Genomic DNA, 22,672 nt, shown 5'->3' with positions numbered 1-22,672 from the left:
CGAAAGAGCGTAAAAAAATAAGGAAGAATTTCTTCCTTATTCTGTTTTCTTCCGAAGAAAACAGAAACACTTCGGTCATTTTTAAGGTCAGGTCAAAGGTTTGGTCGCCAGACGTCACCAAAGGTCAAATTTTGTCGATTTCAACAATTTTGAAACACCCGACGGCTAAGTTGTGAACCAATAGAGCTACAGCGCCGCGGAAAAGCGCATTCGATGGATTTTAACGTTCTTTCGCTAACGCGTCCTCAGATTTGACCTCAGATCAACGGTTTAGCCTCCAGAGGGTAAAGATCCTATCAGAAAAGTATGTGCTCATAGGTATACATATACCTCGGGAATATGAGCTGTCAAATGTGAACGGTTGGCATGGTGGTGAGCTGATGGGAAGCCACACTTTAAGAGTGAGTTGTGTAGGTTAGGTAGGTACGGTACATGCTATTCTGAGATACAAGAATACATTTTGGTAATTATTTCGGTAGTCTATATGCACTGCAGCTTGCACGCCTGAGTCGCCAATTTGTAAACGATATTTTTATGAAGATCACAAAGTGCGCCCGAAAAAGATCGTTTACATTGCAGAATTTGGGTGTAGGTAAAATCACCTTGCAACAAAATAATTAAGAACTGTAGCCTGTAGCGGTCAGATGATTTGATTGCAGTCTAAAGTTGATTTACTTTCCGGTGCTATCGAAGGTGTGAACTGATTTGTATTCAGCTTGACGAGGATTGCTGCACACGGTAGTACCCTGACGTCAAGACTACCAGGCGCCTGCAGGGGCCCCAGGGCTTATCCAAATACACTCAAACTCAAAGCCTTCAGACCATTTCACCATCCGATGGCATGTCTACGATAGGAGTGCTGTGACTCATGCACTAACAACGCAGATTGGTAGAACCCTCGATTTCAATCGTAGCCCGTAGGTTTATAAAATGATGCCGGAAGGCCTACATACGACAAATTGACTCTTTAACTCATTAACTCTAAATTCTTTAAAGTTTCATAAAAAGACCGTACTAAATCCATCACTTTACTTCTTGAACACCTGATTAAGCAAAGCCGAATCTCCATCAGCCCTATAAGTGGAAATCGTAAAACCAATATCTAAGGACGGCGATAATAAGCAAGTGGGTAATTACAGACCAATTAACATCTTACCGTTTAAAAATTATTGACAAACTTATATATCGAAGGCTCATTGACCATCTTCACCGAAACAACATTATTCACTGTAATCAATTGGGTTTTCAAAAAGGAAAGTCAACTTATACGCCAATTCTTCTTCAAGATATAATTACTAGAGCTTTCGAAGAGGGCCACTTTCGTTCGGCTTATTTCTAGAAGTAAAAAAAGCTTTTGACACCGTGCACATTGATTTGCTAGTTGCTACTGCAAAAACTACAAAGGTATGGTGCAAGACACAAAACAAACCACAACAAAAAATTATTTTCATACTTGCAAGAAAGGAAGCAATGTGTGAAAATAAGAAAATCATACTCATCTGTCAAAAATGTTACTATGGGAGTTCCACAGGGATCGATATTGGGTCCTCTGTTATTTATTTGATATACCAGTGATTTATCAAACATCAGTCCTGACGTAGCTTGCCTCTCCTATGCAGATGACACTGCCATTATATTTAAAGATAAATGCATACATAGCCTACAAAGAACTGTAAATGAAGTTACTAAAAAAGTCAGTAACTGGTTTCATGCAAACTTCCCTTCTTGAATGGTTTTTAGCACAGTTTTGAGAGACATGAATATAATAAGAGATATTAACCTTACTCTCATATTAGCCAAAAGATATACAATTTCAAAAAGACAAAATACAGTTTCGGGAGCTTTCGGCTTTGCGCCTTTATCAACCGTTATGTATTATTTAGATCATTTTCGTCACAAACTTGCATGGAACAGAAAATTCGAATTGGTACGAACATGCAGAAATCACACACGCACTTCCCAGCTACTCTTTAAAAACGCATCTATGCAAAACTTACAGAGACATAAAAGATTTATCATGAAGTGCAGAACAAGATAGTCATGTCGAAAACATGAGTCATACGTTCAGCGGAGATAGTATATATCGTGGGTACATCATCAATAATGGGTCCCGATCCCCCGACCAACATTAAAAATATGGAGATAAGCATATATGAGGTAAGTACATGCATGCATACGATAACAGAAGTGTACAACAGCACAACGCACACCCGCGCACACAAGTTTCCACGGTCAGTCAGTTTAGATATAATGACCACTCAGATGATAGGCCAAGACGAGGTTTGCGTGTTAAGAGTGGGTTGAAGTTCGCGAATAAAAATGGATTCCCAAATTTTTCTATCTGGGCCGCTTCCATTCATTGATGATGCACTCAGCCACAGGATTGAGGGTATCATTAGGGCTAGTCACCTCAACCTGAAAGTTGCATGGAAAGGAGGTCCCAACCTGAAACAAAAACTAGTGCGGGCGGCCTACCAACCAGCACCCTGCCCAGGTGGGGGCAGGAAGTGTCCATGCTGTGAGGCAGGGTTGCGTGGGAGATGTCATGAAAAGAATGTGGTGTACCAGATGGAATGTTAACTGTGCGCACAAGGCGAGTCTGTGTATGTCGGTGAAACACGCCGATCTGTCAGGCTTAGATATAATGAACACATGAGAGATGCAAAAAACAACAAACTAGACACCCCTTTTGGCCTTCACCAAACGAAACACTCTGTGCAACTGGACTGCTCAAACGTCTCAATCAAGATTCTGCATGCGTCAAAAGACGGCCCAGATAAAAAAAAATTGGGAATCCATTTTTATTCGCGAACTTCAACCCACTCTTAACACGCAAACCTAGTCTTGGCCTATCATCTGAGTGGTCATTATATCTAAACTGACTGACCGTGGAAACTTGTGTGCGCGGGTGTGCGCCGTGCGGTTGTGCTGTTGTACACTTCTGTTATCGTATGCATGCATGTACTTACCTCATATATGCTTATCTCCATATTTTTAATGTTGGTCGGGGGATCGGGACCCATTATTGATGATGTACCCACGATATATACTATCTCCGCTGAACGTATGACTCATGTTTTCGACATGACTATCTTGTTCTGCACTTCATGATAAATCTTTTATGTCTCTGTAAGTTTTGCATAGATGCGTTTTTAAAGAGTAGCTGGGAAGTGCGTGTGTGATTTCTGCATGTTCCGTACCAATTCGAATTTTCTGTTCCATGCAAGTTTGTGACGAAAATGATCTAAATAATACATAACGGTTGATAAAGGCGCAAAGCCGAAAGCTCCCGAAACTGTATTTTTTTTGAAATTGTATATCTTTTGGCTAATATGAGAGTAAGGTTAATATCTTATTACAAACTTCCTTTCTATAAACGGCACAAAGACCTTCACACAACATATCTTCAGAGGGCCTCCTATTTGTCCAGGGGGCCTCCTGTTTGTACCGAGGGCCTCCTATTTGCCTAGGGGACCTCCCATTTGGACAGAGGGCCTTTTATATGTGCAAGGGGCCTTCTATTTGTCCAGAGGACCTCCTACTTGTCTATGGGACCTCCTGTTTGTTCAGTGGGCCGCCTATTTGTACAGAGAACCTCCATACATGAGCAGCGGGCCTCCATTTGCAAAGTAGCTGAAACGTCTCTAGGGCCTCCACTATCGGGGTCTCAAAACGAAAATTGGGGTCCCAGATGTTTGCATTGGGGTCCCACATGGGACCTCAAAAGCATACAAAGTTACACCCACGACGACAATCCAATTTACCAAAACCAATAACGACAGTCCACCCGCGCCAGGGTTTGCCGCGCGTGGAGCGACGCTCGGCCCCTGTGTGCCGGCGGAGAGTGGGCGGAGCCAGGTGGCTGACGTCATCAAAGTATGACGCACGCAGCACAGATCTATGCTGCACGGACCCGTACACCCGAAACAATCTGCGTGAGGCTGCGCGTTAGTCTCGAAACGCCTAAGCCCAATCATCCGGCGTAGGGCCGCAGTCCCCGGCACACTTACCATGTGATGGCACCCTTATCCACAGCTAAGTGCAGATCCACCGACCGATAAAGAGAACCGATGATGGATGACCACCGGGCGTCCTATTGCGTCATATTCCGTCCTCCGCAAAAGTCATATCCACCTCTTGAATGTGTCAACAAACCAACCAATGACAGCTCACCACGGACCGTGATAAGCAATATGTATAGCACCGCTTCAATGGCCGCCCTCAGGCCATTTGGCATCAAACCGCCGTCTCAGTTACACGTGTACGCAATTGTTGTTATAATTCACGTCTTCATAGCTCAGTGCGAACCATCAGTTCGTTGGAGATGGTTGAATGAACGATGATGGATGACCAACAGGCGTCCTGTCCCGTCCTGAACTCCGTGCTCCGTTTCAGTGCCCTGCCCACCTCAGGATCGCCCCTGAAAGCAAACAAGATAGTCCAACAACTGATAAGCAATCTCTGTGCAACAGGCGCTGCAAGTCATTCGTCGCCGTGCTGCTGTTACAGTAACATGAACGCGGTACCAGCCTTGTCCGTAACTCAATATAGCTACCCATTATGGGGGTTATCACCTCAGTGATCTCATTTCTGATTGTGTTGACCGTCGGCCGGCATGTGGTCTCCGCCACCGACTGCCGAGAGTCCAACTGTCAGTTTGTTGTACGGGAAGAATGCCAGACCTCCGAGACGGTATTCTGCGACATGAAAAACCGGCCAATGAAACAGGTGAGCGGAGGCAGATAGATATGGTGATGAGTGATGATGATGATAATGATGATGATCGATGCTGATGGTGATGATTGATGCTGATGATTTTTTTCTTTAAGTTTATCCGAATGAATGAATGGGTCATGGGTGACTATGGGCCCGGGTGTCCCGCTAAGCAGTGCTTGTTGCGAATGACACCACGGACCCACCACCCCACCTTGCCCGCGCCCGGTTCACCGGTGATAATTTGGATCGAAAGTTTAACGTGCCGCAGGTAGATGGCGGCACGGTCCTCCCGGGTCTAGCGTGGCCCTCTCTCGCCAGTTGCCAGCTGGCTGAATATAGGAACGCGGGTCAAACGACGTGGAGCTTCCCGGCCGCGAACTCGCTGCCACCGAGTTAGGAGACGGACGCCTTATCCACTGAGCCACGGGGATGATTGATGGCGATGCTGATGATTGATGCTGATGCTGATGATTGATGATTGATGCTGATGATAATAATTGATGCTAATGATTGATACTGATGCTGATGATGATGATTGGTGCTAATGATTAATGTTGATGCTGATGCTAATGATTGATGCTGATGCTAATGATTGGTGCTGATGCTAATGATTGATGCTTATGACTGATGCTGATGATGATGGCTGATGCTCATAGTGACGATTCATGCTGATGATGATTGTTGATGATGATGATGATGATGATGATGATGATGATTGATGCTGTTGATTGATGGCTGATCTGATGGCTGATGCTGATGATTGATGCTGATGGCGGTGGCTGATACTGATGATGATGATGATGATAATAATAAAAATAATGATGATGATGATGATGATGATGGTGATGATGATGATAATAAAAATGATGATGATGATGATGATGATGATGATGATGATGATGATGATGATGATGATGATGATGATGATGATGATGATGATGATGATGATGATGATGATGATGATGATGATGATGATGATGATGATGATGATGATGATGATGATGATGATGATGATGATGATGATGATGATGATGATGATGATGATGGTGATGATGATGATGATGATGATGATGATGATGATGATGATGGCAGATGGTTCATGTCTGTTCCAGATAAACATCACGGCAGCATCGTTCCCGAGAGATGCCCGAGAAATCAAGATAACCGATGTTGAGACCATAACGATCGATGAGGACTCCATCTCCTCTCTGACATCGCTGGAGGAAATCGAGATCACCAAAGTCAACACCGTGATTCTTCAGCCCAGGTCTCTGGCGCGCGGCAACAACTCCGAACGGATTACAGTGAGAATACGCGCAGTGACGAGTCTTCAGCTGCGTTCCCAGACATTCCAAGACTTGAGCGGGGACTCGAGGATCATCATAGAAGACGTGGATGACTGCCAGCTGTTCTCGTCTTCCATTGCTAACGCACAGTTTTTCAGCTTGACATTGAGCGGAATACAATCACTGGCTGTTCATGAAAGCGCCTTCAGCGATGATTCTCTGATAGAAAAAGTTCACATGACAGGTATAAAATCACTTTCGATATCAAAACAAGCATTCACGTCAAATGTCACAGTGCACAAGACATGGATTGAAGGCATCGAAAACCTCACCATACACTCAGGTGCACTGTCCCAAAACTCGAGAATGAAGGAGGCCGAGTTGAAAAAAGTGAAATATCTCAGCGTTGAACCGCATGGCATTCAGGCAAACATTGACAAGTTGAAGGTAAAAGAAGTTGAAATGGAAACGTGTGGTGAAAACACGTTCGGGGGCAAGATTGGAAGTTTATCCCTGAGCTCGTCGCATATCCATCGGGCTACAGAACACTGCATATCAGCTGGCAACGAAATGAACAAACTGATCATTGAAAACAGCCGCTTTAACCACACTGAAACATCGGCTTTCTACGGGACGGTCAGGGAAGTTCAAATCAAGAACAGCACATTCGGAGCGATAGAAAAGGAAGGGCTGCAGCTGAATGTTACGAAGTTTTCCTTTGAGTGCAGCGATATCGTTGAAGCATCAGAAAACGCATTCGTGGTGCTTGCTGACAGCGATATCACGATCAGGAACTGCACGATCAATGCTGTGCGAAAGGAAGCCTTCAGCTCGCTAAGGGTGGCGAAAGGAAACGCCACAGCTCGCCACCGGATTCAGCTAGGCAATCTCCACATCCAACATCCAGATAACGGTTCGCTGCAGTTTGGCCAGAACCAAACAGTAAAAGTACATAACCTGACATTGGATATTAACTGTACGTGCGACATAGAGACAGCGCTGGGACTGGATGTATCTTCTGAGAACGACTTCTGGATCAACGAGACTCTTTGCAAGGTCAATAACACACGGTGGAAACTAGACAAATACCTGGAGGAGCTCTGCACGGAGCCCACCACCGCTCCGCAGCCTACTAGCCCGACCAACTCGCACAGAGGAGGCAAATCGTCACTGCCGCCTCAGACAGCCGGTGAATCAAATGAACAGGACTCTCAAACAAACCGTGAGACCAGTGACCAGACTCCCGGCGATGGCTCAGACCAGACGTCCGGCGATGGGTCAGACCAGGTTAGCACCGGCTCCACCCACATGGAGATAATGATCGCCACCATCAGTGTCGCGATCCTGATTGCGCTAGCTGTTGTCTTAACATTCCTCGTTCGTCGCCAGTTTAAAGGACAGTCGTGCCGATCAGTTAGGGGAAGTATAGCATCCCAGTATGCACTGGTTTCCCACGGAAACGATCAGCCGACTCAAGGACCGGACTCACACCCCCAGATCAGCGCACCGACTCCGCTCCACGCACCCGGCTCAGTCGACAACGCCTCATGCCAGAAGTCAGTTCAAAGTGTCTCGACTTGCCAGACCAGTGTCAAGCCTGCCTCGACACACACCAGCCCTGGGACGGAGCTGGGGAGGGGCTCGAAGGGTACCCAACACAACCCTCCGGCGACACAGTCGTTGACGGGAGCACCCGGAGAGCCCGAGCACCACAGAGCCGTGCGTGGCGATGCTGGAAATGAGACTGGTGACACGCCTTACCAAGAAATGGCTGAGAACGTCCCGACCAGCCCGACCAGTGCCGGGTGTGACTCAACAATCCCTCACCGCGGCACCGTACAGTCGCAGAGGAGCCCGTCCAACATCCCTCCCGTGCCATATCATGGTCGGAGAGGAGCTACCGGAGGCCCGCCACAGAGTCACGGCGACTACGGAGGTATGCGTCACCACAGCACCGGGCCCCGCCACCCATCAAAACCACTAGAGCTCGACCCATTGGACAGTACGTATCCTGGAGGGGGTGACGTAGACAGGCTTGTTACCAACCAACCAAGCAAAAGATGGAAAATTGAATAACTTAGAAACAACCCTAAATAAACCAGAAGACCAGAGACCTAGAATACTTATGAAGAAAGTGTGTAACAATGGAAAGAAATCAGAATGAAATCTACAGAAGACCAAAGACCAATACCTAACCTAACTAATGAACAGAGTCATCTTCTCGAGCAAACAACTAGTCCAATTCCAACAACAAGACAAGAGCGGACGAATCCTCCAGCGGGTCAAAGGGGGAGGGGGGCGGGGTATCAAGCCAAAACCGTGTCAGTCCGAACCCTAAGAGCATCAACGACCAAGTGACGCGAAACTGGGCGGGTACCTCCGAAATCACTTACTCACCACGTGTAAACAAAAGAGACGTTTTAACGCACAAATCGCCGCACCACGCCGCTACCAAATAAATGGCAGCACAAACAGCGTAGTGAAAACTGGGCACGAAAGAGAAATACCCCTGTCCGCTAGGCGGCAGCACGTGTCAGACGACAATCAACCGCCGCCACACGAGCACAGCAGAGGGCAGCACGGCCAACTCGCCGGCCGCCCCAATGCCAAGCCTCAATCGCCAACATACTCCCCCCCCGTGAAAGACGGGAATGTGAAATTCCGTCTTTCGCAACGACAACCATTGCAACTGGTACTCGGACAAGCTTATCGGTCAGACTGGTACTAATCTGATAGAAGGCGTGGGTGTAAATCCAACATCCCATTTACCTTCGCAACAAACTAAACAAAACAGTCCAATCAACCAAAGCAACCAGTTGGATCAACTCAACCAACTAAACCTGAAGGCCAAACAACTATTATCGAGACCAACCAAACAACTAAACGAAGAAGTTCTGCAAAGAACAGCAATATCAAATGGTGTCTGACAATGGATGTCACAACAAACCAAGCTCAGCAAGGAAGACAACAAATTAGAAATTAGCTGACAGAAGAAAGATTTGTCAAAAACGAATCAGCAAGTTCGCCGGAAGCTGCAAACATCACAAGACAAACGCGCTATTTGCATACGGCGCGAATCGAGGTGTCTACTCGAGTACCTCGAGGTCATGTAAACACTGTACCGCTCTCGTGCGAGTTCCTTTTGCGGTGCGGATGTCAGCGACTCTGACTACTCCGTCAGAGCCAGGATGCAGTTTTGACACCACTCCCATTTCCCACCGCAGTCGGGGCAAGCCGTCCTCCCGCACTAGCACGACCGAACCAACCTGCAATCGACCGCGCGACTTAAACCTACCTACGTACGGCGTGCGGCAGACTTCGCAAATAATCGTTTTGCCACACGGCCCAAAACTTCGCCAACAAACCCTGACGCTCGAGGTCTCTCTCGCGTAGCGTCGAGGCTGACACTTCCTCGGCATCGTCAGTGACCTCTAGATGCGTACCAGCTATTCTACCGGTAAGAAAATGCGAGGGAGTGAGAGGAAAGCAACTGTCAGGCTCATCACCCACGAATGTCAACGGTCGCGAATTGATACAAGCTTCAACTTCCGCGAGACATGTATCTAGCTCGACTTTGGTCAAACAATTTTTGCCCAAAGTTTTCCGTAGTGAGCTTTTCACTGTCCGCACAGCCGCTCCCACCATCCTCCCCACCAAGCAGCCCGTGGGGCAATGAACTTCCAGGCCGGACAGGTCGCTCCCAATTCGGACTTCAGGACTTTGGACGCGCTCACAAATGTTTTGGCGTTGTCAGAATACATGGTTGCGGGTGAGCCACGTCTCGCGCAAAACCGTCTAAATGCTAGAAGAAAATCAGCCAGGGTAAGCGAGTCCACTAACTCCAAATGGACAGCCCTGGTGACAGCGCAAGTAAACAAACATATATACACCTTCTTTCTCTCGAGAACTGAAAGTGGCCCACAAAAATCTACACCAGTTACTGAAAAGGGCGGCGCCTTGCTAGCCCTCAGCGTAGGCAGCGGAGCAACTGGTGCATTCAACGCCGCAGCATCCTGCTTCTGGCAGGCCAAACAGGATCGTTTTATCCTTTTGGCCGTCCTTCGCGCTCCTATGACCCAGTACTCGCACCGTAGTGACGTCAAAATCGTGTCAATGCCAGCGTGTTTCAGATGTTTGTGTTGGAACCCTACAAGGAGGTCCGCCAAAAGGCCCTTGGGTATCAAAATAGGGCACTTATCACCTAACGACAAGTCTGCGTTGGCCAGTCTACTGCGAACCCGCAGCAAACCGGACTCGTCTACGAATAGACAAAGCGAAGAAAGCTGCGAGCTGTGCGACAGCATCTTGCCTTCACTCAGGGCACTGTACTCCTCAGGGAACGCCCGCGACTGGACCTCTCGAATCAAACATGTTTGAGCTTCACGCAGCTCGTCATCGCTCAACACACCACCCGGAGTGGCGCTCCTGCCCTTGGCAGTAGCTCGCGACCTCAGCAACCTAATGAATTTCAGAACGAGGCCCATCACACGTACTACTTTGGTCAGCGACGAAAACCGCTGAATGTCGACAATCGGTTCGGGAGCCACGTCAGTTACAACAGCTACCAAAGTGCTCTCTACTTCTCCTTCATCCTTCTCAGCAGCTGCGCCATCGGCAGCCACACCCTCAGCAGCTGCGCCATCGTCAGCCACACTCTCAGCAGCCGCGCTCTCGGCAGCCGCGCTCTCGGCAGCCACACACTCAGCAGCCGCGCTCTCGGCAGCCGAGCCATCGGCCGCCGCGTCATCGGAAGCCGACTCACAAGAGTTCTCAGGCAGCACCCCACCCACGTCTAGCTCGCAAAACTGACGAAGTCGGGACTCACGCACATCAGTCCTGACGAGCAACTGGTGGCTCACGGTGGCATCGAGCTACGATGTACCACCCGAGGGACCGGACAGAACCCAGCCAAACACCGTCTGCTGGGCGACCGGGCCACCATCAGAGCGGAGACAACCTGTGCCCATCAGCTGCCAGTAGAAGTCAAGCCCAATCAAAATGTCTATCGTGCGCTGAACTCCCACCTGCGAGTCAGCCAACTCCAAATTTCCCAGGGAGGCCAGCACTTCCACAGGGATGCATGGTTGAACCAAGGGGGCACAAATTACCGGCACCTCTGCTGCGTCCACCACTACCTGCTCGGCAGCATTGGTTCCATGCATTGCAAGCCTGAACACATGCCTTTGTCCATCCTTGCTCTCTTTACCACCAAAGGCAGCATAGGTGAGCTCCTCTGTCCTGAGATACTCAGGCTTGCATCGTTTCACAAGTGAAGAGGACACATAAGAGCGGTTTGACCCAGAGTCAAACAGAAGTGTTGCCTTCACGTCACCATGCTTACCCCTGACAGTGACTGAGGCAGTGGGTAGCACAGCACTCAAGCTACCAGAAGTACAAGACAAATTCACATCAGTGGGTTTAGCACCCCTGGGAGCGGACTCTGCACTCTGGAAACACTTCACAGCATGGTGTTTCCCCCCGCAGCTGTCACAGACAGCAGCGCACACTGCGGCCCTGTGGCCAGACTGCAGACATCTGAAGCACAGTCCCTTGTTCCTGATCTCCAGATGCCTTTCATGAACAGGAAGCTTCAACAGCTCCGGACAACTAGCTGTTTTGTGACCCTTGTCACACATGCCACACCTAATCCCAGACTGTGCAGAGGCAGCAAGAGCTGCTGCAGTTGGAGGCAGCCCTCCCCGCTGCCGACCTCTCAGGCGAGTGACCACTCCAGCCGAGGAATGAGAAACCTCGTGACCAGCACGAGCTGGTGAACCACCTGTCTGGGCCAAGACACTATCTCCAGTGGACCTCACACCAGTGCAGTGACCAGACCTTTCCTGTCTACGTATCTCACTGCTCAAAAATTGCAGAAGGTGAGACAGATCACCCTCATGCTGCTCAGAAGTCCGAGCCCACTCCATTCTCACCTCCGCAGGCAGCTTGGATAGAACAAGAGGGGTAAGTATTACTCCATACTTGTCCCCAGTGACACCAAGCGCTTCCAAACTGCGGATGTGAGACAACAAAGAGTCCTGCAGAGCTACCAAGTTGAGCTCAGTCAGGTTCAAAAGACTTTGTATGTGCAAAAAAATAAGCTTCTCGGGACGTCCATATCTCTGAGTGAGGATGTCAACAGCAGCACCATAGTTTGCTGCTGTCAGGGCCAGGCCTTCCACAGACTTTGCAGCCTCACCCTTCAAAAGGCTCCTCAGGTAAGCCAACTTCTGGACATCAGGCAAATCAGACTTATGTACACAAGCCTCAAACGACTCCCAAAAAAGTAACCATCTCTCAACATTCCCATCGAAGGTAGGTAGGTTTAGCTTCGGTAACTTCACCTCAGCTCCTGTACCAGTGTGACTGCTAGCACCAACACTACTAGCATCAGCTCCAGCCTGAGTTGCTGCAACCAGGCGAGCACGTTGCTTACAAACTAAGTCCCTATAAGTACCACTCTTCTCTATATCATCAAGAAGCTTATCCTCATCAATACTAGCCTCTACTGCCGCTTGGGCATCATCAAAGGTGGCCAAACGCTTATCAAACTCGGTGAGAGCAAGAGCAGCCTCAATCTGCCACTCAGCTGTCCTGTCAGCTACTCGAACAGAACACAATGTCTCAATCTTATCACTAACTCTACTAAGCCACCCTTTGGCAGCTTTGCGAGATCTCTCTTCAGCCATGCTACCAAAGTGTGAGATGTACTTATAACTAACAGTGAACTGATAACCAACTACACAAATATCCAAAGGTCCCTAATGATTCGGCACCACAAAAGACCAAAAGTCCAGTTTCCCGGGTTTCGGCACCAATGTTACCAACCAACCAAGCAAAAGATGGAAAATTGAATAACTTAGAAACAACCCTAAATAAACCAGAAGACCAGAGACCTAGAATACTTATGAAGAAAGTGTGTAACAATGGAAAGAAATCAGAATGAAATCTACAGAAGACCAAAGACCAATACCTAACCTAACTAATGAACAGAGTCATCTTCTCGAGCAAACAACTAGTCCAATTCCAACAACAAGACAAGAGCGGACGAATCCTCCAGCGGGTCAAAGGGGGAGGGGGGCGGGGTATCAAGCCAAAACCGTGTCAGTCCGAACCCTAAGAGCATCAACGACCAAGTGACGCGAAACTGGGCGGGTACCTCCGAAATCACTTACTCACCACGTGTAAACAAAAGAGACGTTTTAACGCACAAATCGCCGCACCACGCCGCTACCAAATAAATGGCAGCACAAACAGCGTAGTGAAAACTGGGCACGAAAGAGAAATACCCCTGTCCGCTAGGCGGCAGCACGTGTCAGACGACAATCAACCGCCGCCACACGAGCACAGCAGAGGGCAGCACGGCCAACTCGCCGGCCGCCCCAATGCCAAGCCTCAATCGCCAACAAGGCTCATTGGGCCACCAGACGAGCGATCCACTCGATCAACCAGCTGCAGGATGAACCGGCCGCCCTGGGGACCGGGAAATGAGCCTGAGACTTCGGTGTAGCGTAGATGCATTCTGACTTTTGAAGTTAAATCTAAAGAGGATCAGGTCAAAATCAAACAGGCTGGTGGCAAATTGATTATCGGGTCGCAGTAACCGCAAATGTGAATGCGAAAACCGATACCACATTTGAATGGTAGAAGTATTAACCAGCTCATATTAAATACATGATCAAAATTTATTTTAAAAAATAAATGTCAACGTGGTTCTAAGCCTACAGGGTGTCCCGAAAGCTCGTTGACACATTTCCCATTCCAATAAAGCATATAAGAACCAGTCAAAAATATAAGGCTTCGATACACTAGACAAATATACATGCTTTGGCAACTAATTCGGAATGTTGCAGACCAAAACCTTTACTATAACTCCAAAAAGATGTGCTCATGTCGATTTTCGTCGCTCCGCCAGCTGCCAGAGACCGATAAAAGGTTTCCTGCCTTCAAGCTCTTGCAGGGGAATCCCCTGCAGTTTTTGCGTTGGATTTAGGTTTGACGAGCTCCCCGGCAACATCTGTTTCTCCCGGAAAACCAACAGCTTGTATCGACACCATTCCTAAGTATTTTGTAGGTATTCTCCGGCGCCAACTCCTTCATGAAGACTGGCGCTGACATCCAAAGCACCATTTTCCTTTTCAAAACGACCCCATTCCTGAACAAACGGGAAAGGCCAAGGGTAAATTTTTCGCATCATATGGTAGAAGAATGTGTCGGTCGTCTGTTTCTGAAATCTGAGACACATTGTGCAAGTTTTGCAAAACCCAAACGCTCGTCATTCCCTATTCCAAAACATTTCCTGGGTTGCGGAGTGCTGTCCTCAGGAAGGCTTCTGCTTTGTAAAGGACCCAAACCTGTCTATGATGTGGTTCTGTCGGAAATTTGTGTCTGGAAAGAAAGCTTTTCGCCCTGGATCTTGCTTTTGAAACTTTCATAGATCAAATTTTACATTCATTGACGTTTTTGGGCCAATTGTCCTTGGGATTGGCGAGTTGCGTGCTATTTTTCTAAAATGTTAGCATTATATATTATGAAAAATGTTAACGATGCTTTGCCTTTATTTTACGATGACCTGGTATTTTTTAAACCTTTGCTTGTGAGCTTCTTGTCAGTTTCCAAATTTCCAATAGTTTTTAACCGCATTTTCCGCTGCTTTCCGGCACACGAGTCTGCTGTCCTACGAGGGCCGTTCACAACGCTGTTAGTCTCGCATGGTTTCGTCCTTCAAAAATTTAATCCATCTTTTTTTAGATGATCATCATGTTGTACCCATCATCGCCGACACTTTGCCATGTGTCAGTTCCGACTTAACCATTCCCATTATCCCTGAAACAGAGAGTAGTTTAACAACCGACCCGATTTTGCGACATCCATTTTCAGCCGTTTTGTGAGCTCATGAAAGGTCGAATGCATTTGAAAACAATGACACTGCTTGAAGACGTTGTTGATTAACAATTATTGACGAAAAAGCATGGCTGGTACCTGTCAACGGACTCCGGGACACCCTGTACTCTTATTGTTAACGACTCTGGCTGTAAGGTCAAGTGTGACGAAATCTGCCACACAAAAATTACAATTTGATTGAAGTGGACAATTTAAATCACATTGAAATGGGGCATTGCTGGAGGTTTTTCATGGTGTAGGATGTTCACTGTTCAGTGCTGCTTTGACCATCTGCCCATGTTGTGCCGTGGTAATCATAATCATTAATCATGCTTAGTGTAGTTACGCTTCAGTCGTCTGCTTCTGCAGGGTAAGGCATGGGTAGCGTAGAATATGGGTATTGGGTAGGACCAGGGCCTCGTCTATCAAGGGAGGGGGCAATTTCCCCCGTAGTGACCTGCATTTGCTCCAATGGCGAAAAGTTCAGATTCAAGACCTCTGGCAGCTATAAGCCAGGTGTCAACCTGGCGCGGTCGAAACGGTCGGCGAGGACCTTGACCGAACACCACATCTTTAACCCGGCAGGCGGTGGGCCTACCAGCCACCTTCCACGCGGTGGGGGGGGGGGGGCATTTTTTGCCCCCCCCCGTATCTCCGAAACTACAGGACGGATCCGGAAAATTCAAACGGCGTTCGATAGCCCTGTCAAATTTGTCGAGGGAAACCAAATTTCATTGACCTCGGGGTCACCGATGACGTCACAGGTCAGGTCAAAGATAAAATGTTTCACCGTTCACAGGGCTTCTAGGGAAAGCGCTATAACACCGAGTAAAACGCATTTTGTCGAAAATCAGCGATAAGGCGTCAGTTGTCTAGTACATATGTTGATATTAGAGGTCACTGGTCATACCAGGTCAGGTCACCAAAGGTCACCAAGGGTCACCACAAGAGCCCAACTTTACTAAGGTTATGTGATGCATGTTTTATGGCCAGTTTTTCATTTCCAACTCAATGGTGTTGGTTATAAGACCATCAGGTACGGTTTAGGTCACTTTCTGGTGGAGGTCAGGTCAAGGTCAGGTCAAAAAAGGTCAAATTTCAAAGTTGATATTTTTGCATAAAATGGGTATCGATTCGATGCAGCTCGTCACGGGGAGTCTAATGGTGGTCTTTGTTTTGCGCTACGAGGTCTAGAATTGCTAAAAAATGAGTTTGAAAATTTGACGTCATCAATTTTGAACAGTTTTTTCGCTATAACTTGGCTAAAAAACGAGGTATCGATCTCAAATTTGGTATGTAGATAGAAGGCGATAGGGACTATCACATATGTTCCGGTTTTTTCGAAATTCAAAAAAACTTTTTGGATTTTTTGGCTATTATATTCAAAAAATCTATTTTTTTATTTTTGGGGGTCAAAATCCAAAAAATTCGAAAAACCGAAATAGCAGTTTTGTAGCCCTTTTGATTTCACACCTTTTATGTCTAAAACATTTTTCTGTATCTCTAAAGCTGTAGGCCTGACAGCTCTTCCCGCGAAACCTTTTTTTTTGGTCGAAAATGGCAAAAATGACGTCACTCTTACGTCATTAGCGGCCAACCTATCATAGCCTTTGGAAAATTTTTAGTCACCATGTGCGCTAGCTGCTCCCGGGAGGGTACTGAAAGTTTGGTGACGATCGGCGCAGCGGTTCTCGAGATATATCGAAAAAAGTAAAGGGGGGGGGCAAAAAAATGCCCCTCCCCCCACCGCCTGGAAGGTTTAAGTGGAGAACTTCCCCCCAGGTACGCAACTATGTAGGTATGCTTGGATTTTGTAAGTGAGAAGTGCGGTTTCTAAGGGCTAAATCTGGCAGCCATAGGCGGATTCAGAAAGGCGGTATGAGTCAACGCGAGGGGTATTCGCTCAAAAAGTCTCAAGTTTCCAAAAGTTCATCTAATTGTTTTTGGGTACTTCAACGGATTTCGGTTTTTTATGCTTTAACGTAGGCATGCTCGAATTAAAGCTTTCTTTTCTTTACGACAAATATCGTCAATTCTGAATACTAGGGGAGAAAAACCTTAAGGTCCCAGTTGGATCCAGCAGTGGCCGTTTGCCAGGATATCCAATATAATTTGACAGTTTAAAGTTGTAATTCTCGGCCGTATTGGCGTTTTGCGAGACACAAATGTGAAGGGAGCGGGGGTCGATTGGACCCCTAATCCGTTCAGTCATTAACCCGCGCACCGACGGGGGTCTGCGCCAACTTAGTACCGACGGGGGGGGGGGGCGGATGACCGCCCCCCCCCCTGAGATCTCGAGAACGAAGCAAGATAGCGACAAGCGGTAAACGGCATCGGATACGCACGGACAAGGTCTACAATTTTTACTAAGGTCATTTTCAGGTCAGGTCAAAGATGACGTCACAGGGGTCGAAAAAGTCAAAATGGCGGCGCTAGATATGGAGAGGGTTTTTCTCGAATAACTTTCGAAGTAGTCAAGATAGGAACAAACTAAGGGCATCATCGTGATCCTCTCGTCAATCCGCACCGAATGATATATATGTTGACCTCGAAAGGTCAAGGTCAAAGGTTGACCTCAGGTCACGTGACCTCGAGGTCATCATGTATATCATTCGATGCGTCTTGACGAGCTGAACACAATGAGACCATCCGCGCGGCTGTATCTTGTTCCTGTAAGGAGTTATTGGCAAAAAAACCTTTGGTGACCTTTGATGACGTCACATGACCTTACAGCTGCCCAACAGCAAAACAGACCTCAAGGTAGTGAAGGTTGATCGTATGTGAAGTCATGTATGGTATATGGGGCCATTCCGACCCGTTTTAGTGGTAAAAACAGGGAGTTGATTTTTCCCCTATTGACTTATAATGGGGAGGTCGCGAAATTGACCTGACCTTAGGTCACCGACATCGAAATTCCGAGATATACAAAGTGTAGCTACTAATGACCTTATAACATCCTGCGACTTTCAAAGGCCTCCGACATCTACTGTAGCTCTGGCACGGTGACAAAGTTGCAAAAAAGTCACTTGAGGTTGGGTCATTCAAAGTGACCTGGTGACCTGACCTTAAAAGTTAGGAGGTTCAAACTTGCACACCATGTGTAAAATTGATGAGAGAATAGTCATACCAAATTTCGCGTAGCGCCCGCGGTTTTCCCGCTATCCGCGAAAAACCTCAGGGGGGGGGGGCGGATATCCGCCCCCCCCCGTCGGTGCGCGGGTTAATTGAGCTAGAGCTTGGTGAGAAAAAAACGAGCGTGTTGGCCGTGAAGTTAAAGGCACCTTTCCTGATGAAAGATTAGCTTTCCTTTTGTTCTAAAAAAATCATCGATTGTAGGCGTTGCGAGGGGGCCACTTGCCTGAAACGCCCTCCTTGGATCCGCATGTGAGCATGCATATAAATGTTTTTACTTAAACAAACGCTATATTTTTTTATAAAACCATCCCGATTCCCCTTACGCGTGCCTATCCGACCGACGCGCACCGCATCATTGTTTGCTGAGAGTCGCGCCCACATTGGCACGGTCCAAAGCGGGCTGATTTGTCGCGTCACGAGAGAGACAAACTCATTCCTAACTCATTCCAAAGACGACTTTTTCACAACCAGCTGTTTTGCGTACAAAGCTCGTGTCATCAAATACGTTGCGAACTTACCACCACCTCCGGGCTACTAGTCACTGTTGGTAGGTGATTTTCTATTGATTCATCATTACGTCTGGTTTTATGATTTAAGTTTTTTTCAACGTTTTTCTATACACTTTTACATTACACTTTCTACATTTACACACATGTTTTTGAAGTACAAATCGTTTATCATTCATGTCTTCATGTTTACGGTTTGCTCATACGTTTCTGGCTTACCTTCATCGTGATTTCTTTCCCACCTGACATGGGATTTTAAAACTGTCATGCTCATAGGGTTTTGCATTTGTTCTTCTTACTTCATATTCTTACTCCATCGTTTATGTCTTTTTATTGTTCATTGCTTTTTTACACATGCGTATCTGCCTTTTTAATGCGTGTTGTCTGCGTCTGCCAAATTTATTGTTTTTAATCTTGTGACTCAGTTTTTTAGTGGGTCAAAAACCTGTTGACGGTCTGTTGAATAGAAACAAACACAAAATACAAATACAAAACGAATCCAACTGACTGTAGTTTGCCACGCCAATTACCGACACAAAAAAGTAGTAGGTAAAATTCGATGAAAAAAGCAGAAATGAGGGTACATTACCTTTCGCATCAAGCACCTGATCACAGGCCTACCAGCTATCGGCAGCTCGTGTTTGCCCCCTTTGTCAACATTCCTTAGCCGAGGCCCTGGGTACGGTAGAATTTGTATAGGATGGGGTATGATTATGGAGTAGGCCGGGGTATGGGTAAGATGGGGGTGCCGGGTGGGTCTTGGACCCCTTCGGGCCAACCTGGGACCGTCCCTCCCCGAGGGGGCCGGCCGTCCGACCGTTGCGTCGGGTGGACGATTCGCTCGCCCCGTCGGCAATTAGGGGGCGTCGTCCGGCAAAGTTGCGTTGCATTGCCGGGCGGAGGGGGGGGGGGGCTGGCGGCCCGCCTGGAGCGCCGAGAGTGGCTTGTGTTCTGGTGGCCCGAGAGACTGGAATCATAGTGGCGTGCTCTTCGGTTCCCGTGTTTATCTCGCGATGCGTTTGTTCCCAGTTGTTTGGCTTCTAAATAAACGCATGGAAAAAGGCAGGGGTAGGGCCGAATTCCGTAAGGGTTTAGCATACGGAAAGCCCGTATAGAGCTTGTAGAGCTGCCATGAATATCAAATTTGTGATGACGCGATTGTGATTCACAGCGCTTACTGAAGTCCTGAGTCGCAGGCCTGTTGTCAATACATCGATGTTGCTTGTCTCGTGAATGTTGGTGCGTGCTTGTGAAACAAAGCTTGCTGTGTGCTCAATAAACCACAAACAAAATACGTTGTTTTATCTCACACACACACCCACACCCACACGCACACACACACACACACACGCACACCCGGTTTGTATACCACTCAGAGTCCAATCATGGGTCGGTTCAAGAAGTCATTGCGCGAAGAATCAACTTACAAGTGACGTCTTTATAAATTTTGTAATTTTTGGCGGAAGGCAAGCGTCCTAAATCAGGTTAGGTTAGGTCATGTTATGTTTGTTTAGATTTAGTTAGTTAAGGTTAGCCCCCGAGCCGCTGGGGGGAGGACATAATGCCCCCCTTTACGTTTTGCATGATCTCTCCGAAGCCTGATAAGATATGATCTAAATCATGATACTTAACATAGCTTCAGCCTTCAAATGAATGCCTAGGTCATATTTGAGGAAAGTTTTATGGTTGCAACACTAAAGATGACGCCACGGTGACGTCAAAAATATGTCGTTTACGATAAGGGGCGTTTCTGTCAATGAGCATTAAATATAGCAGTAAATGAACGAAAGAAGAAATGTCAAATCCTAAATCCTAATAAAAAGCTACAGAAAGGCAGCAGATTTGGTACCACGAATAATTTATAAAACTGGTTACGAATTGTTATCCATTCCATGATCTCAGTCATGAGGGAAAAATGGAGAACAAAGCAAACATATCTACCAGTTGAAAAGTAAAGAAGAAAAAAGCGTCATCTGTTATAGCATGATCTGAAAAGCGTCATCTATAAAAATGATCCAGTACTATAATTTATGTCTGCCGCAAAAAGGCACCTAGATCACTCAATAGAAGTTAAAGGTTAAAAAGATATAAACATTTTTAAACTAATGATAAAAATCGATTAAGCAAAATGGTTTTATCACGCGAAAATTGGACATAACATCAAATTTACTTTGGGAGTTAGATGGTAGTACCACTCGATGTGTCTACCTCCCAGCTTTTTTTCAACCAAAAAGCTCAATAATAGCCTCAGCATGGGCACTAGTCTGTAACTATGTAGTAGGACGAGGTAGGCACAACTAAGCAAAGGTTTTTGTCAAGTTTCTGAGGCTAGTCAAGACCCCGGGGGTCGACTGGCGCGCGGCACTGGCGAGTCGGCAACTGGGTTCGGGTCCGACAGCCGGTGAGTGGGCTTGTGCCTTGACCTCCAATTGGGTCAGAAACTCACGGAGCTGGGCATACCGGAACGCTGGACCGTTCTAGCTCTTTGAACGTACGATTAGACGGCCGGGCCACTCAACACGCACGGTTGATAAGAGCTGTTCGGCTGCGCAGCCAAAATGAAATATGCTGCAGCACGCATGCGCAGTGGGGGCTACGCCACCAGTTAGTCCCGCCCACACCACTGCGTCACCGCCTGTGTGACGTCAGTGTCACCTACTGAAGCATACTTCTCTTTCCTGCAGCCGGAAATTCGGTGCTGCAGGAGGCGAAAGTGGCGCGAATTTTAGTTTACCGTCATATATTTCTTATTGTAAGGAGCTTGTATGTTGTTTTTTTAGTATCATTATCACTCTTTTCAGTAGCACATTGCAATTAACCACACTTGAACGCATTTTAACCATTATTTAAACGACAATCCACGACGACAATCAAAATGAAGAAAACCAATAACAACAGTCCACCCGCGCCACGGTTTGCCTCGTGTGGAGCGGCGCTCGGCCCCTGCGTGCCGGCGGAGAGTGGGCGGAGCCAGGTGGCTGATGGGGCATTCCAGGACGATTCAACAGCTCATGGGTGCAAATTAACACCCGACCCACTCAGATTTTCTTCAAAATTGCTGTATAGGGTTATTCTGTGCCCAGAAGCCGAATCTGAGATTTTTAGACCTGTAGGAGCAACGGTTTTTGAGTTATAACATTGGGAAATTTTGGAAAGTTAAAAAACATCATTGTATTTTAGTAGCTATATCTAATCGAAAACTTTTCTTAAACTATAAAAATTATACATATTTGAACTCGCCACATCACAAGCTTTCAGATGGTATGCAAAAATTTTCAAAATTTTGAATTTTGAATTTTCAAAAAATTGTTCAAAAATTTCTTTCAAATTTTTCAAAGTGTGGCCAGTTAAATAAAATTTATTTTTTTAGCTTTTATTAATGCTTAGGGTATTGGGAAACTATATTGTGAAAATTGGAGATAGGTATTTTTTATAAATATTTTATTTTATTTTTTCACTTTCTCCGTGTAAATGATTTTAGGACTAAAGTACGTATCGCTAAAGTACGTAGGACAAAAGTACGTATGCAAATGTTCGTACGCAAATATACGTAGGCGATAAAGTTCGTATGCCAAAAGTACGTACGCAAATGTTCGTACGCAAAAGTACGTATGCAAAAGTACGTAGTGCATAAAGTACGTATGTCAAAAGTACGTACGCAAATATTCGTACGCAAAAGTACGTATGAAAAAGTACGTAGTGCATAAAGTACGTATGCCAAAAATACGTACGCAAATGTTCGTACGCAAAAGTACGTATGCAAAAGTACGTAGTGTAAAATGTACGTATGACAAAAGTACGTACGCAAATGTTCGTACGCAAAAGTTCGTATGCAAAAGTACGTAGTGTATAAAGTACGTATGCCAAAAGTACGTACGCAAATGTTCGTACGCAAAAGTACGTATACAAAAGTACGTAGTGTATAAAGTACGTATGTCAAAAGTACGTACGCAAATGTTCGTACGCAAAAGTTCGTATGCAAAAGTACGTAGTGTAAAAAGTACGTATGCCAAAAGTACGTACGGTTCGTATGCCAAAGTACGTAGTGTATAAAGTACGTAAGCTAGAAGTAGGGTATAGTAGTGTAAGCTGAGCCACTTTTTCTTTATTGCTGCTCTGTTGCCATACTACAGGGAACTCATGACAAAT

The 22,672-nt window shown here is 46.6% G+C and overlaps 1 protein-coding gene across 1 annotated transcript in view; it reads right to left on the bottom strand.

Annotated features, from left to right (window-relative positions):
- Positions 1 to 22,672, bottom strand: part of LOC122372704 (WD repeat and FYVE domain-containing protein 3-like) — a 91,793-nt gene that overhangs the window by 41,038 nt on the left and 28,083 nt on the right. The window lies entirely within an intron of this gene.

Source organism: Amphibalanus amphitrite, unplaced genomic scaffold (genome assembly GCF_019059575.1).
Source record: "Amphibalanus amphitrite isolate SeventyFive unplaced genomic scaffold, NRLGWU_Aamphi_draft 001389F_arrow, whole genome shotgun sequence".
Taxonomy (NCBI): Eukaryota; Metazoa; Arthropoda; class Thecostraca; order Balanomorpha; family Balanidae; genus Amphibalanus; species Amphibalanus amphitrite.
Note: the sequence above shows the minus strand (reverse complement) of the source record. Positions and strands in the feature narration are given on the sequence as shown.